The 16,404-nt window shown below is 39.4% G+C and overlaps 1 protein-coding gene across 2 annotated transcripts in view; it reads right to left on the bottom strand.

Annotated features, from left to right (window-relative positions):
* Positions 1-16,404, bottom strand: part of OXR1 (oxidation resistance 1) — a 459,041-nt gene that overhangs the window by 239,629 nt on the left and 203,008 nt on the right. The gene's annotated exons all lie outside the window — the stretch shown is intronic.

Raw genomic sequence — 16,404 nt, 5'->3', positions numbered from 1 at the left:
ATGTTCAGAAATTACAGACCTTCCCTACAGTATTTTAAATGCTTCAAATATTCTTGAAACTAGTGGGGAAGAAAATCTTCTGTCCCATCATTCTGAAAGGTTTCATTAAAATATATTAAAATGTAAGGTGATAAAAAGAAGACCTTTATTTTTTGAATAGCAAATAAAATGTAACTTCAGACAAAGACAATGCATTTGACTATTGCTTGTACTTTTGAAAGGAGTGTTTTTTAATGCTAATGTAAAACATTAGTTAGAAATAAATAATTGCAACCCAGAAAAGAATAATGAAATGCCTATCTGTATAACTAGAGGCTGCCAGTGCTTTTCTGTTTCATCGGTAACAGCATCTTAGCTGGAAAAATTATAGCGTTTATACTGTTTCTCCAGATACTCTCAATGACAATAAATGTATTGCTCACTCCTGCATTTTAGAGAGCTGACATCAGGCCTAACATGGAAAGCAAAAGGCCACGTAAGCACGAGAATATTTCTCTTGGTATAAAAATAATTGGTAAATGATATGAGTTAAATTCAAATACTTCAAGCTACGCAACTTGGTATTTGTAATGCAACTGAACCCTAAGCCCAGCTTACTCTAGGCCCTTGCTTCTTCCGGAGGCTAATGTTAAGTGTCATTTTTCAAGTCTTAATTCCCTACAGAAAGCGAGTTGGCAGTTTTCTTTATCAGTTATGGTAGTCACACCTGCAAATTTGGAATTTCCTGCAAGTTTCATACACCTTCACACCTACAGGTTTTATTCAAGCCTTTCCAGTACAGTAGCTTCCACTTTCTGCCCCACAGTCAGACCCTGCTCCTGCTTCTAGACTCGGCTTAGATGTGGTCTCCTCTGGGCAGCTTTCAATGACATAGACCTTGGTGGCCTGACACCATTCTGCATAGGAGGTTATTCATAATGAGCTCTCAATAAGCGTTTATTAAATTGAATTTACCAGAGCAAAAGCTTTGTTAAAGAAATAAAATATATCAATTAGTAGAAGATTCTTTAATGAAAGCAGTGTTTACTGAATTTTAGTCATTGAATTATCACCTGTAGGATATCTGCCATCTTCACATACCACCTATGTTACCTACTTAATATTCATGAAAATTGACTCGCTTTATCCAAATTGCCAACAAATATATTAACAAGTGCTCAACAGCACTAGTCATGAGAAATACAAACTAAGACCACACTGCACTCATGAACAGGATCTACCAAAAGGGCTAAAATGTCAAAGACATGGCATGAAGTATGGTGATAAGCAGCAACTGGAATTCTGGGACACTGATGGTGGAGACCACTTAGGGCAAATGCCTGCTTAGCTGAAGGCATGCATCTTTTGACTCACCAATTCTATTCTTAGAATTTATCCTACACAAATATAGGCGTGTTCACCAAAAGACCCAGTTGAGAGTATTCACAGAAGCACTATCTATAACACACAAATATCAAAAACAGCCCAAATGTCTTACCAACAGTAGAAATGCATAAGTGAGTTATGATGACACTTACATAGCGGAATTTTATACAGCAATGGAAATGAACAAACTACAACTACTTGCAACAACATGGATGGTTTTCATAAAAATAATGTTGAGAAAAGGAGACAGATACATAAAGGCACATGCTCTAGGATTCCATTTGTATAAAGTTCAGATAGAAGCAAAACAATCTATGATATTAAAAGTGTGGGTAGGATAACTGCTGGGGAAGTTATTACATTGATAGAGACATGAAGGGCTTTCTGGGATTCTGGTACTATTTTGTTTCCTAATCTGGGTTCTATGTATTTACTTTGTGAAAATCTAATGGTCTATGGTTTCTGCATCTTTTCTGAGTATACCATATACTCCAATAAAAAGTCTCCATCTGAGGGCTTCCCTGGTGGCGCAGTGGTTGAGAGTCCGCCTGCCGATGCAGGGGATGCGGGTTCGTGCCCCGGTCCGGGAGGATCCCACGTGTCGCGGAGCTGCTGGGCCCGTGAGCCATGGCCGCTGAGCCTGCGCGTCCGGAGCCTGTGCTCCGCAACGGGAGAGGCCACAACAGTGAGAGGCCCGCGTACCGCAAAAAAAAAAAAAAAAAAAAAAGTCTCCATCTGAAACTGACTGAATTTTTAACTTATTCATTTACAATGAAGATTACATATAGTTACTGAATGGCTGCTTGCTACAAAAAGGTGACAGTAGAAAGAAATAGAATGAAAGTCTTGGCCTCTAGACTCCCAAAGCTGGCCAGAGTAGAGTGAATCTAAAGAAGGATCCTTTCCTCGCTGGGGATGGCTATTCCCTATCCCCTATCCCCCTGCTTTTCATGAACTGAAAGGGACTATTCATTCATTCCTTGAATGGTTACTCTGCACCAGGCGCTCTACTGGGCACCACGGATACACAGTGAGCAAAAGAGGCAAAACACCTGCCATCATGGAATCCTCATTCTTATAGAGGGAGACAAGTAATAAGCAAAGAAAGAAGCCAACAGATAACAAATCAGGTGGCAAAAAGCACTGTGGATTAAAACAAAGCAGAGTAAAAGGGATAGCAGACAGAGGCGCACAGGCATACTATCATATAAAGGAGAGCCAAGGTAGCGCCCGCACACCATCAGACTTTTGAGGAGAGACCTGAAAGAAGGAGCCATGACATATTTGGGGAGCAGCATTTCAGCAAATGGGGAACCAGTTTTTTTGTGTGTGTTAGAGGAACAAAGTGGCTGGAACAGAAAAAGGGAGGGGAAGAGAAACAGGAGATGAAGTCAACAAGATGGTGCTGGGGAGCAGGGGAAAGAGGACAGATTATACAGAGCTTCAAGGTCATTCAAGAATGAGGCCCGGAGAGGATGTGAGCAAAGGAGAGATGGCACGATGACTGTATTTTAAAAGAATCACTTTGGTTGCTTTGTTGAAATTAGGTTGAAGGCTGTATTTCCAACTTAAGCAAACTGCACGCAATGTCCTTCAAGGAATCACCACCAAAAATCACCTACAACATACAAATCAACATACAACCAAGTATGTCGTAATGTTCAACATACTTAAGGAAACAAGGGTTTACTTTGTACAGGGTTATGTATTTATTAATGCCTTGGTCTTCCAATAACATCATTCTTGTCTTAGTCTGGAGTTTGTAGACTGGAACTAAAAGTTATGGTAGTACTATATGCAGCTTAAGACGGCATTAAGATTAATAAGAAGTTAAGAAATAAGCTTGGGGCCACCAAAGCAGCAACGTTAATTTGTCCCAATGTGGCTTTCCGAAAACTGCACTTAAGACACAAAGACTTAGACTATACTAAAAACATTATACTGAACCCTACAAACTCTAAGAAATCACCAATATTTGACCATTTTCACTTACAAAAAGGTTAATTATTCTAGAGTTCATCCTATAAACTGTATTTCAAAATTAAATTTGAGTTTCAGAATAAAGCAAGTTTTCTGGGGGGAGGGGGGTGCAAAGGAGTAGGGATTGAAAGGAAAAGTGCTAAATTTTCCTGAAAGAAATTCAACTGCTCTCTAGTTCTCAATAAAGATTATTTTCAAAATGTAAATGTGACAGATTTTATTTCCAATTCACATAGCAGATTATTTCATCACCAGAAATTGTTTATATCTTATGTTGGTCTGTTTTAGAACTGACCAGAGTTGCTAAAGTTATGTGTCCCATGGGAGGATATCAACAATGGATCTTATGTTTGATAAAGGGCTAGATACTATAATTAAGGAAGTTCTCCAACACTTCAAACACCTAAGTGTCCCACAACTCCTTTTATAGCCTCTTTGGAATGAGCAAAGGACAAAGGCAAGCAGCCAATAGCCTTTCTGTATTTCCCCTCTTCTTTCTGCCCTTCCCCATCAGACACTCTTTCCAATCAAGACTTGAAAGGTATCATGTTTTCGTGTTGTTGCTGGAGTCGGGAATACTGCTAGTAGCTTTGTGGGCTTGCTTAAGAAAAGACTTCCATTTGCACGATCTTAGAAAGCAGAACTGTGTGGGTAATTGAATTACTCCTTTAAAGATTCTAAAGATGACTACTGTGGTTGACAAGGAAACCTGCTAAATGCTACCTTCGATTTCCAAATTTCATGAAAGGGGAAGTCTTTTTTACATTTTTTTAACAATGTTCTTAATTAAATGTGTTAAACAAATGTAAATATAGCATAATGGCCTATGTAGTTGTACATGAGATAAAATACCCATTGATGATAAATGAAGCACTACAAATAGAGACAAAAATAATCCCTTAATAGGCACTGAAAGGATCTTTGTTTAGTGTGCTTTGCATTTCCAAAGACATGACTAGAAGGAGCCATCCCTCTTGGCATGGCTCTGATAGGCAGACCGTCTGGTGTTTCGTAATCTTTGCCTTTTCTTGTTCCTCTGTTCTTGAACAAAAAAGAATTCTTCCTACTCCTCCAAACATATATCCCACTACCTCCTTTCTGCATGGGAACAATGTTGGACACTTCTCTGAGACTCAGTTTCCTCATCTATAAAATGGGGATAAAACATACCCAGGAAGATTCTGAGAACTAAGTCAACATCCTATGGGAAAGTACCTAGCATAGCACCTGCACAGGATGCAAGTTCCAATCTCTTTATGATGATGTAAGGGGATATAATTTTGTTCAAACTTCTATGAATGCTGAGGAAATTATATCAGTTTCTTAGGATCCTTCCCTGCTGCACAACTTTAAACATTGAGCCTATAGGGATTACAATACATTTTGTAGGGGGCTTCACCTTTTCTGGAGTGTGGATTTTAGTGAAGGAGTGGAAGATAACAAGAGGAGACACGCTAAATGGGAGTCCTTTGGGTGGTGTGTAATATGGTATTTTTCCTGTGAGAGCCCCCAAATCTTTTGGAAAACAACTGAATCCATTGAATAGTTCACTTGAGTTATACATATTTTTAATCTGTGTGGAGTTGACCTAAATTAGCAAACTCATAAGCAGAGGTAGAGACCAGGGAATCAGGAGGAAGTAAGGACATGACCAAGAAAGCAAGCGTGAGGAGGGTTTTTGCCTCTCCTACTCTGTAAAAATAGGGTTCATGCCGATTTCAACCAGTTCTCCAAGGAGCAGGAGAAGCCCTGTAGGCGGAGGATGATGAAATGTGAGGTCACAGGAGCTAGAGAAAAAAAAGGAATGGCAGAAAACTTTCAATTCTAGCCAATTTGAACAGAATTAATCTCATAGTCACCAGCTAAATTTTATTCTTGCCTAACTTATTTCGACTTTACCAGAAACATAAGAAATCTTCCACTCATTTTCAAAATCACGGAGTAGAATACATGAATCTTCTGTGTTAAAGGATATAATGGACATCTGGAGCCCAGAACTTGTGCCGACAGTGAGTGAACGTGGCTTTAAGCTGCTCACCACACAGGACTTCTCCGCAAGATGTGGGTCAACCCTCTATTTCAATGGCTTTCACCATGGAGAAGCTTTTCCTAAGCATCTTCACATTTAGATGTTTATTACTCTGGTTTATTACCTGTCATACTCTTTTGGTCTTACCTTCCCCTTCCCTCTCACACTGTGGGGATTTTCACCTTCCCACTATCTCCACCCTTCAATCATCTTCCCTCCAAGTCATAGCTAAGCAATGCTGTTCATCTTTCTTTGCCTGTCATGCTCTGCATCTTTTAACAGTTTTGTTAACTTGTTTGAATACTGCATAATAGAACTCTACCTTAAGCCTAAACTAAACCCTGGTATGACTTAAATACATAAGAAAAGGAAATTCATTTAACCTGAGTTCTTAACTGGAATTACTTCTCCCATCAAGTGAATTTAAATCGTACATTTTTTATAACTAATTGGATATGTTCCTGAGCTCTGTAGCTATCTGGGGAAAAAAATGAACCTTCTATTAATCATTTACTATATAGTATTAGGATGCCTACAGCAATACAAGCAACAGTTGGGAAAATCTACTACAGTATAAGGGGAATATTCCCTAGGGCATAGGAAAAGTTTGGTTGGGAGGCTAAAAATTAGGGAAGCTGGAATCCAACCAGGACATTTTGACCAAAAAGCCATACTTCAGAATTAGGAGACAGAGATAAATTTCAGCTCTGACACTCATCAGTCATGTGACTGTGGACAAGAACTTGGACTGTCTGGGTCTCTACTTTCTTACCCACAATGGTGGCATTCAGGCTATCTACGTACTTGACCCAAGAGGGTTACTGTGAACAGAAAATGCGTTAACTTCAATGAAAGCACTTGGTAAAATTCCACAGAACTCTGCAGTACCAGTAGCAGCTATACAAATTCCCTCTTTGCCCCATTTATTTGTTGTATACTTACACAAATGTACATGTACACATACATACATGGATGCATGTGAATGGCTATGCCCCAAAGACTCAATGCTTGTAGTCCTTTCCAGTAATTTCCAACCAGAAGACCATCTGTGATTTGCACAACTCATTACTGTTAGCAAAGCTGTCTCCCTGCTTCCTGAAAGAGCTAATGTAAGGATATTTTTTAAAGTAGTAAAGCTGCTGAGAATGTAGATTTTCGAAGTTGGATACTGTGCGCTGCAAAAATGTCAAGTCACTCAAAAAGAGCTTTTGAGAGTGAATGCCTAAAGAATTTTCACACTGCAAAATTAAGGGTTTTTGTTACCCCTGCTGTAAAGTTTGACTAGAAATCAGCAGCTAAAAACAAACCACAAAACCATCAAAAAACAAGCATATTCAGAAGTCCAAGCAGAAGAAATGACAGATTGGAAACCTATGCATTAAAACAAGAAAACAATCCCTTGGGTTATGGGGTATGCCAATTACAGCCTGCTCTATAATTGCTGTGGCCAATCTATTCTTTGTGCTCCTAAACACAAGGATTAAGACAGAAAATATCATTAACGTGGGATCAGGAATTACACAGTCTTCTTTTAAAATTCCAAACCAATGCAAAAAGTTTCAACAGAATTATCATTTGGGAGTACAAACTGGTATTGGAACAGTTAATGGGACACCAAAACTAGAGACCTTGTTATAATAAGATGTTTCTAGCCCTGTATTCATTCTAAGAGATTTATACTTTCCTATCTTGGAGATTCAGAGCACAGAAAATTCAAAAATTGAGCCACAGGTGCAATGATATGTAGAAATGGTTTGCTAGGAATTCTCTTGTTAAATGCAATTGAATTCAACTCTGTGAAGAGCAAGCAAGGCCAGTGTACATAGTATCAATCATACAGAAGCATACATGAATTCATTACTACCATACCTAATTTTGTAACAAAAATACTAGAAATTCAATCCAAAACCGATCTGCCTCTACAGAGTTCAATAAATCCTAATGCAAAAGGTTAGCCTTTCTTATTGACCTTTCATGAAAAAGACATCCAAGTCCTTGAAGTTTGCCAGCTGGTTTATTTATATCCCCATGCTTATGCCAGCCCAGAGAAAAGAGGTTGGAGAGAAGCATTTTTCATCAGGAATACTCACCACCAGATCAACTGAATTCCTGCATTCACAGAAATTCAGCCTGTTCACCATTTCATTCCTAGGACTTAGCATATTTCTTGGCATATAGAAGGCACGTCATAAATAGTTAAAAGAATGAGTGGTTTCATCATGGGAAAAAGCCACAAGAGATAACACAAACATGCAAGCAAGTTCAGGTATAAAATCCATGAAAACAAACTAAGAGAATAAGCAACTTTGGACAGTTTGGGAGCAGATATAATAATCAATTTAGTACATTCACGTAATGTAGCCTCTTTCCCATCCGATCACGGTAATGTTTTGAAGCTTAGACAAAGGAAATTATTCCACCTCCATCATCAGTAGTATGATAAAGCTGAACAGTATTTCACTTCTTTTTTCACTAAATTCAGCTTTGTAATTTCTAAAAATACACTCTGTAGTCTTGATAAATTGACATCCCCATGCAAAAAATTTCAGTGGTGGCATGAAGAAGTGAAAAGAGCAAGGACCCTGGAATCAAAAACTGGGGTTCAAGTTCAGGATCTACTGTTTTAAAGTTATCTAATATTAAATAATGGTATTGATTTGAAAGTTCTACTTTATATTTTTGATCACTCATGAAGAATTTTGCCTATTATCTTTCTACTATCAAGTTTCCAAAAATTAAGTCAATAGTAGTAAAATTTTATGTTTCCCCTTCCATGTACTTTCCAATTATACCATTATATTGTAAGCATTCACTTTGAAATTACACAGATTTCCAATTTATTTCAGTTTTTGCCTTGGAACTTCAAAGCCTTTCGACTGGAAAATCCTGAAAGTAGAAACACATTATGCAAATCCAAAGATTAGGGCTTGAAGGATTTGGAAGTCAAATTCTTGTAAATGTTCCACAGTCTTCTGTAATAACTCACAGAGATGGAATTTAATTTTATTACCTTTGATGAAATGATTTGTAACAGCTATTGCCACATCGATTGCATTCTGTTTATTCATCTTAGGGAGAAGGAAATCAGAATAAAGAAGACTATTTTAAGACTTTAGGCTTCTATCCAACATTGCTGATTAAAGGAATCTATGTTTAACAGGGCCTATTACAAACTACCTGTATAAAGCATATGGACTAGCTGATTAAAATGTAGTTTTGCTTAGGCACAACATAAGGCAACTCCAAACTTAATCAAGATAGCTTCTGCAGGTAATAATACTCTGGGCCAAAGCGCAATGGTTTATAGTTAAAATGCCAATGTAGCACAAAAATCTCCCGTCTTAATTTCCCCAAATGACTACATGAGACACAGGAAAAGAAGTTCAAAAATATAGGTCTCTTATTTACATATTAATTCAGGAGCTTGATGGAAAACATCACTTCATTTAATCCATTGTTTCTTTGCCTCTTTAAACCAACCCATCCTATTGTCATCCTAAATATTTTCAAATGAAAATGATGCCTTGCTGTTTTTAAGTGTAAGATTGCATTATTGAGGGTATTCCTGATGGAAAAGGATTTTTTTTAAACTGTCCTATGTAGACTCTAAGGAGCTACCCTAGAATAGGGCAACCATGTGCCCTCTCCCAGTTTGAAGATCACTGGGGAACCTGTTATAGTTTTCTTCTGTTCAGATAATAGTGGTTTAACACATGAGGTCTACGAAGTGTGCCCCCAATACAGCAAAGTTGGATTTTAGACTTTCTTCAGATAAACATACTATAAAATGTTTAAAATTACATTAAAGAAGTCACTGTCTTCTTCCCAGTGGCAACTCTATAAACCTACATTTCTTTCCCTATTATTTAAAACATTTTTCCTATTACAGAAAAGGGTATGGTCCTCCTCTTGTTAAAGCTAATCTCTCCATGTGTTCTCTGAATCCAACAGCATCCTCTCTCTATACCTGAGGTTTTAATGTACTAACTGCTCTCTTCCCTCTGTAAATCCTGAACCAACTGAGAAATAAAGACAGGAGTCAAGGACTCCGTTACAAGCTGGCAGCTTGGAGAAGCAGTATCCTGGTGAGGCTGCTCCATGCTCAGAGAACATCACAAAGATGCTGTGGGCATCACATCCCAAAGACAGAAGGCAGAGGAGGTGGGGCCAGACCTCTGCAGTCCCTTTCACAGTTTGAGAAGTTGCTCTCCTTCCTTTGGAGAGGCACAGATACAGAGAGCCAAAGGTCTCTTCTAAATCCTTCACAAAGGAAGGAAGTTTCTATTTTATACACACAGGAAGGGATGCCGGCAAGGCAGACGATGCTCCTCCTACATCACTTTCTCAACGTTACTCCTAGGTTATCTGCTTCCAACCTGGTCATGAATCTCCCCCTCTTTGCTAAACCATTCCCACCAGCATTCCACCAGGTGCTAAAATCTCTCATCCCTTCAAGAAGCTGTCTTCTTCCTAAGGCTGCCATCCCATTTCTTGAATTCCCTTCTCTGTTTCACAGCACTTGGCTTCATCTCTTCATCACTGCACAGCCCTCTCCAATACCACTCTCGCAAAACAACTCATTTAGGTTTTCAATCATTTCACACAAAGTTACTTTTTTTGGTTTTCATCTCTTTTTTAGTCTTTGAGTCACAGGATGTGTTTGTAGAGGTGGATGGCACAAAGGGTAAGACTCTGGAGTTAGAAGCCTGCGTCCAAAATTTGGGCAAATTGCTTCATCTCTCTACAGTTTACTCACTTGTAAAATGAGTTTAATAACTCTACTTACCTTGAAGCGTTATTAAAAGGATAACATAACATCATCCGTATAAATATTCAGCATGATATGCACTGGTACATATAAGTCCTCAACTTTTTTTTTAACGGCCCCTCTATGTTGAAACATCCTAGCTTAGAGCCCCTGACACACAATACTTCTAATATTCCTTTTTTTCCCACTATTCCTTAAGAGTTCCTTTTTTTCCCTTTCAACCCTAAATTCTGGAATATCCAGGGGCCTAATGGAGCTGGGCCTCCCTTCGCTTTATGTTCACTATCTCCCTAGATGTTCTCATCCATTCCCTTGGGAAGAAATATTTATATGCTAAAAACTCCCACATTTATACCTCCAGCTCAAACTTTCCCCAGAACGGCAGACTTAAATATACAACTAGCTACTTGGCATTATCGATTACCTGTGGTACATCTTAAACTCACCATGTCCCTAAACAAATTCTTGGTTCCTAAATTTGCCTCAACCTTCCTTCCTGTCTTCTCCATCTTTGCAAATGGCACCAACACCTACGGTTATTCAAGCCGGAAAACTCGAAGTTATATTTGTTCCCTCCCTTTCCAACACTCTCCAATTCTAATTCATCAACACATTCTCTCTATTCTGCCTTCCCAAATTATACTTTCAGCCTCTCCACTTCTCTCCATCTCCACTCCCACCTCCCTAGTCACCAGCCCACTGGATTACTGCCACAGCCTCCATATTGGTCTCCCTGTTAGACTTTCCTTTTTTCCTACCTATTCTTGCAGCAGCCGTAACAAGCATTTTAAGCCTAAAGGAGATAGGCTACTCTCTTGCTCCAAAGAACTGAACGCCTCCCCAGTGTGACCTGATGAATTTCTCAACTGCTTTCCATGGGCTGTAAGTCCCTGCATCTCTCCATCTCCTACTTCATCCTGGGCTCTTCTTCTTGCTCATGTGCCGGTCCCCTTGGTGTCCTTCAAGGTTCTCAAACACGCCAAGCTCTCGCCTTCCTCAGGGCCTTTGCACATGCTATTTCCTCTGACTCTTTGAGTTGCTGGTTGCTTCTCATTTTGTAACTCTCCTCAGAAACCCCATCCCCCATGATTCTAAGTAGGTTGTCTCCCATCTCCTACCTCCCGGCCCCACTCAAGCTGTGCTTTAGCGCTCTGCTCATCTGCTTCTCAGGGTATTTATCACCACGTCTAATGATACATTTGTTCATGTTTACTTTTTTCTCTTCTGTCTCTCTCACTTTGCTGTTCACTCTGGTGGGCCTGGAAGCACATCTCCTTTATCCATCTACCAAGTGCCTTGCACAGTATGTGCACACCAAAAATATTTACTACACGAATAAGTGAATCGATGAAGAAATAAGTAAATTATCCCTCTGCGTAAATTCCAGACATGTCTTCACTCAGAAGACTTACAGGGCATGAGGTTATGTTTATCCTCTCCCTCTTCTTTCATTTTTAGTTTGGACCAGTCACAATGTACAGGGCATGAGGTTATGTTTATCCTCTCCCTCTTCTTTCATTTTTAGTTTGGACCAGTCACAATGTACAGGGCATTAGGTTATGTTTATCCTCTCCCTCTTCTTTCATTTTTAGTTTGGACCAGTCACAATGTACAGGGCATGAGGTTATGTTTATCCTCTCCCTCTTCTTTTATTTTTAGTTTGGACCGGTCACAATGTCCCAAATCTTTCTTAAGAAATTACTGTCACATCTCTTTGGTTAGAAAACCACAATATTCATAACAGTTGTGTGAAAAGAGAGCTGTCTCCAGATCTATGAGTAGGACTAATTTTAAAGGCTGAAAATTATGGTTGAATGCATCATCTAAGGAATAGGCTTGGGCTAGAAGACCCTTTAAACCATGTGTTGATATACTGGCATTATGCTAATGGACATTTCACTCCTGTATTTTCCGGGTGTCATATTTCTGCAGGTAGTAAATTACATTAGGAGAAAAATCAAATGGAGGTTGAATGCACAGAAGCAAAATATTACATATTAACAAGCCAGGAAGAAAAGGGCAGTAGAAAAAAATATATCCATATATGTCAATTTCTAATTACATTAAAGACTGATAGAAATACCTACATAACTCTATTAAAAACAGTATATTCAGTCAATCATCGTTAAAGAATAAGAAATAAAATCTGATGATGGCAAAAAGTAGCAATCTATATTTAACTGTAGTTTGGAGGGCCCTTACAATCTGTAGGGAAGCTGAGTTCAACCACTTGGTTTCACAGTGGCATTACTGGAACTAATATTTCTTGAGCTCATGCTATACATTAAGTAAATGACCAATTACTGCCTTTCATCTGTACACCATAAGCTACCTGAGGTCAGGGATTGTCTTATTTATATTTGAACCACCAGCGCCCCGTATCCTGCCGGGCACACAGTAGCCACCATTAAAGGCTTGACTTCACCTAAGGATAAACTGAATAACCAGGTACATACAAGCACCCCAGGAAAGACTGCCTTGGAGTCTTCTTATGAACTCTTAGTTGCTTTATATCACAAACCTGGTAAAGGCCATACAGTGCTGTTCTGAGCACCTATTCAGAACAGTGCTCTCGACTAGATTCTGCCATAGCTAGGAATAAACCTGACTTAACACCCTTAACCTGAACCTCATCATTCTCATCTGTACCATGCTGGATATCACCCCTGTGATATCTGCCTAGCAAGTTTACATTCCTTGTGTTCACCAAGTATCCGCTGATTCCCATCTATGTTCAAGGCACTGTACTATGCTCCAGGGGTCTTAGTTGTGGGCACCAGCACTCTGCATTTTGTTAGGTGTTTAAAGCCACCTCTTTCTCTTGTCAGGTGGGATATTTTATAGGTTCTTTGTAGTCCACACCTGACTGGAGATCCCTCCTCTGCAGTTTCCTCTTTTTGAGTGAATGCAAATCTTCTCACTGGACCCTAGTAGCTCCTATACCAGCCCTCACATACACTGCCATGTTATTTCCCCCAAACAGCCCTCCTCGACAAGATCTAAGGCCTGACCTTTCAGGCCAGGTCTCTCTCTCTCTCTCTCTCTCTCTCTCTCTCTCTCTCTGCCACATTTTGCCAACAAGAAACGAACATTCCTTGACCTGTAGGTTTCAGCACACTCGCAAGATAGCAGCTCTTTGTATCCCTGTGTCAGATTCTCCCTACTCTTTGATTTCTCATGGTTGAGTCAAAGTCTAACCCATTGTTTCCCCAAGCTCTCTGGGTTGTCCCAATGAAGCCCCATACATAGATTTAAGGTGAGGGTGGGGGTTGGGATAGGACAAGATTCCCAGAAGGCCAGCAGCTCTCTCTAAAAATCCTGCTCTAATCTCCAAACTGTGATATCAGCTGGCGGTGGGTGCTCAGCTAAGAGTCACAGAACAGTCCCTGACCATCAGCTTCTCAAATCTCGATCCGGCGGTTCCACACCTCATTTCAAAATGTGTGAGTATCGGGTGTCTTAGATCCAGCTGAACCAGAGAAAATGTCTAATTTCCACTTCCTGCTACAGATGCAATGCACCTTTATTAATCCTTCTTAAGGTCATTGCTCTTTGGCTCAAGAAGGGCTGGAACCACCAAAGAAGGTGGTGATAGAATGGAGACACCCCTCCCTTTCAGGGACATTTCCAGTTAAATATAACACAATACAATATAATATTATATATATATATTTTTTTTAAAAATTTATTTTCAATATACTCAATTGAAGGCTTATTGAACCTAATGCACGATGCTAAGTGTTGGGGTTACCAAGATAAAAACTGTTGCTCTCCTTTAGGACACAAAAGGGGATGGATTTATAAAACAGAATTATAAGTACTCTGGTTACAGGAGGATAATCTCTCCTCCACTTTGCATTTATCTATAAGTTCTAATATTCATGTGAATTTATTTCTGATTACCTTCTACTCAACCTTAAGAAATTAGGTTCAAGTATTTGTGAACTGTGTGTCGTTGCTATCGGGAATAATTAGAATAAGAGAAAACTGAGGTTGGGATTAGAAAAAAGGAGGTAAAGGTAAAGCAGAAGACAGGGATAGGATGGAGCGTTTTGTTTGTTTGTTTCTTGTCAAGAAGCATTAGGCTGAAATGAAATGGTCAAGTTTTATTTTACAGAAGTGCTTTCAAATAAAAAGTTCCTACCTGCTACCAATATGTTACAAAACAGAAAACATGTTAGACCAAAAGTGGCAAGTTTAATCTAATTTCAGAATAAAGAGCAGACCTCTCAGCTGAACAAATTTACCTTTACAAAAAACTGAGGGCATCCTCGTCCATGTTCTTATTTTTCCACAGAGAGGTAAAAATCAGGTAGGCGTGGACTGAACACAGGCACTTGAAAACCACTGGACTAGATTATCTCAGATTGGACAGGCAATGAATTTCCTTTGCCAGAGAATCCCTTTATTCAAACCTGCTCCACTCCTTCCTCTACCTCTCTATGCCTGACAGCAGAGGGATAGATTTTCACACAGTTTTCCAAGCTCTGTGATCAGGGCCAGCTACATAATTTGTGGTTCCCTGTGCAAAATGAAAATGAGAGGTTCCTTGTTTAAAAATGTAGTAAGAATTCAAGATAGTGACTGCAGAGCATAAAACCAAGTGTGGACAGGCACAGGCCCTGTACAGCTAGCTGCACAGGGCACACACCCGTAAAGCTGGATCTGCCTGTGTTGCCTAACACAGTCCCTCACATTGATTTCCCAAAGCAGAGCTTTTTAAAAATGATGCTTCAGCACCTAGGAATCGTGTATAAGGAAACACTTCTAGAATGACAGTCCAGCTTGATGAAGTCTTTCTTATTGGTCAGTAAATCGTATCTTGCAGGTCATAGCTCAAACCCAAGGTACTGCAGATTATGAATTTAAATACTGTCTTAACCTCCTGGCAGTTGAAATGTCCTTAGTCAGCTTAAGTTAATCTTTGTGTCTGTGGGGTTGTACTGGAGCTTAAGAATAATATTCTACATGTATACAATTTGATCAAAACCACCTGGATGGTTCAAAATAATCTCCATGTGGAGAAAAGGATACTGAGATGGGATACAGCTCTGGGATGCGAAACAGCTGCGGAGAGTATGCTATCCTTCCCTTTTTTGCATTGAGGCAGAAAGTGTTTAGATGGATAACATTTTTCTTTTGCAGAGGTAAGAGGCATTTCAGAGCAAGGATAATTTGGAGAGTCCTGGGAAGAATGTTCTGGCTGACCCACCATTATTCCTTCTTTGGATGCCACTACGGCCTCCTACTGCTTCTGCTCTTTCCTCTCATTCAATCCATTTTCCACACAAAGAGCAAACTGCTGTTTTAAAAACATAATTCAGATCAAGTCAGTCCTTCCAATAGGGCTTCTTATCTTCACTGAATAAATTTTAAACCACTTACCAAATCCTGCAGGACCCTTCATGACATGGCCCCTGCCTATTTCACTGTCCTCATCTCTATGCTCCTCCTTACTGTTGTGTCCACACTTTTTTCTGTTCCTAGACACTTTACTAGTCTCAAAGCTATTGTACTAGAAGCTCCCCCTGCTTGAAACGCACCTTCCCTAGAAATTCACGTCTGGTTCCTCGTCATCCAGGTCTCAACTCAAAAGCCTCTTTAGAGAAAGACCTTCTTTACTACCCAGCCTGAAGTTGTCAATTCCTCCCATCACCCTATTTTACTGGTATTTTCTTCAGACTATTTATCGTAGATATATTTTCTTGTGAATGATCTGTGGTCCCGAACCGCTTCATTAATGATGTGAGAGCTGAAAGCTCACCTGCCTTGTTCACTGACAGATTTCCAGTGCTTAGAGCAGAATTTTAGACAGTAGAGCAATTGTGTCACAACTCAAATCCTTCATTCTGCATTAACTAAGAAGGAAACACTAGACACATTCATTTAAGAATGACAGTTTACCTGCAGAGATTTTTAACTAGAAGGAAACGTTATATGCTTTCCATCATTTAAAAATGACAACTTCTCTACAGAGGTTTTTACATATACAGGAAAAAGACTGACATCTTAAATGTAGCACTTCATGTATAGTATCTGCTGTGTTTTTCCTTGATGATTGTACTTTTCCTTTTTAAAGAAATTCTTTGGTAATTTCTCAGGAACTCGATTAAGTAGTCTACACACAATGACAATTTGCACCACAAAAATCCATAGAGCACTACAGCCAGCAGCTAGACATTAGTGGTCATTTATGATTGCTGGGTCGTTGGTTTTGTCACAGTAAGCAAAGGAAAGCTCAGTGACTACATTTTTAACATTC

Source organism: Leucopleurus acutus (genome assembly GCF_964270905.1).
Source record: "Leucopleurus acutus genome assembly, chromosome: 17".
Taxonomy (NCBI): domain Eukaryota; kingdom Metazoa; phylum Chordata; class Mammalia; order Artiodactyla; family Delphinidae; genus Leucopleurus; species Leucopleurus acutus.
The sequence above is the reverse complement of the archived record's forward strand: the minus strand, read 5'-3'. Positions and strand labels throughout refer to the sequence as shown.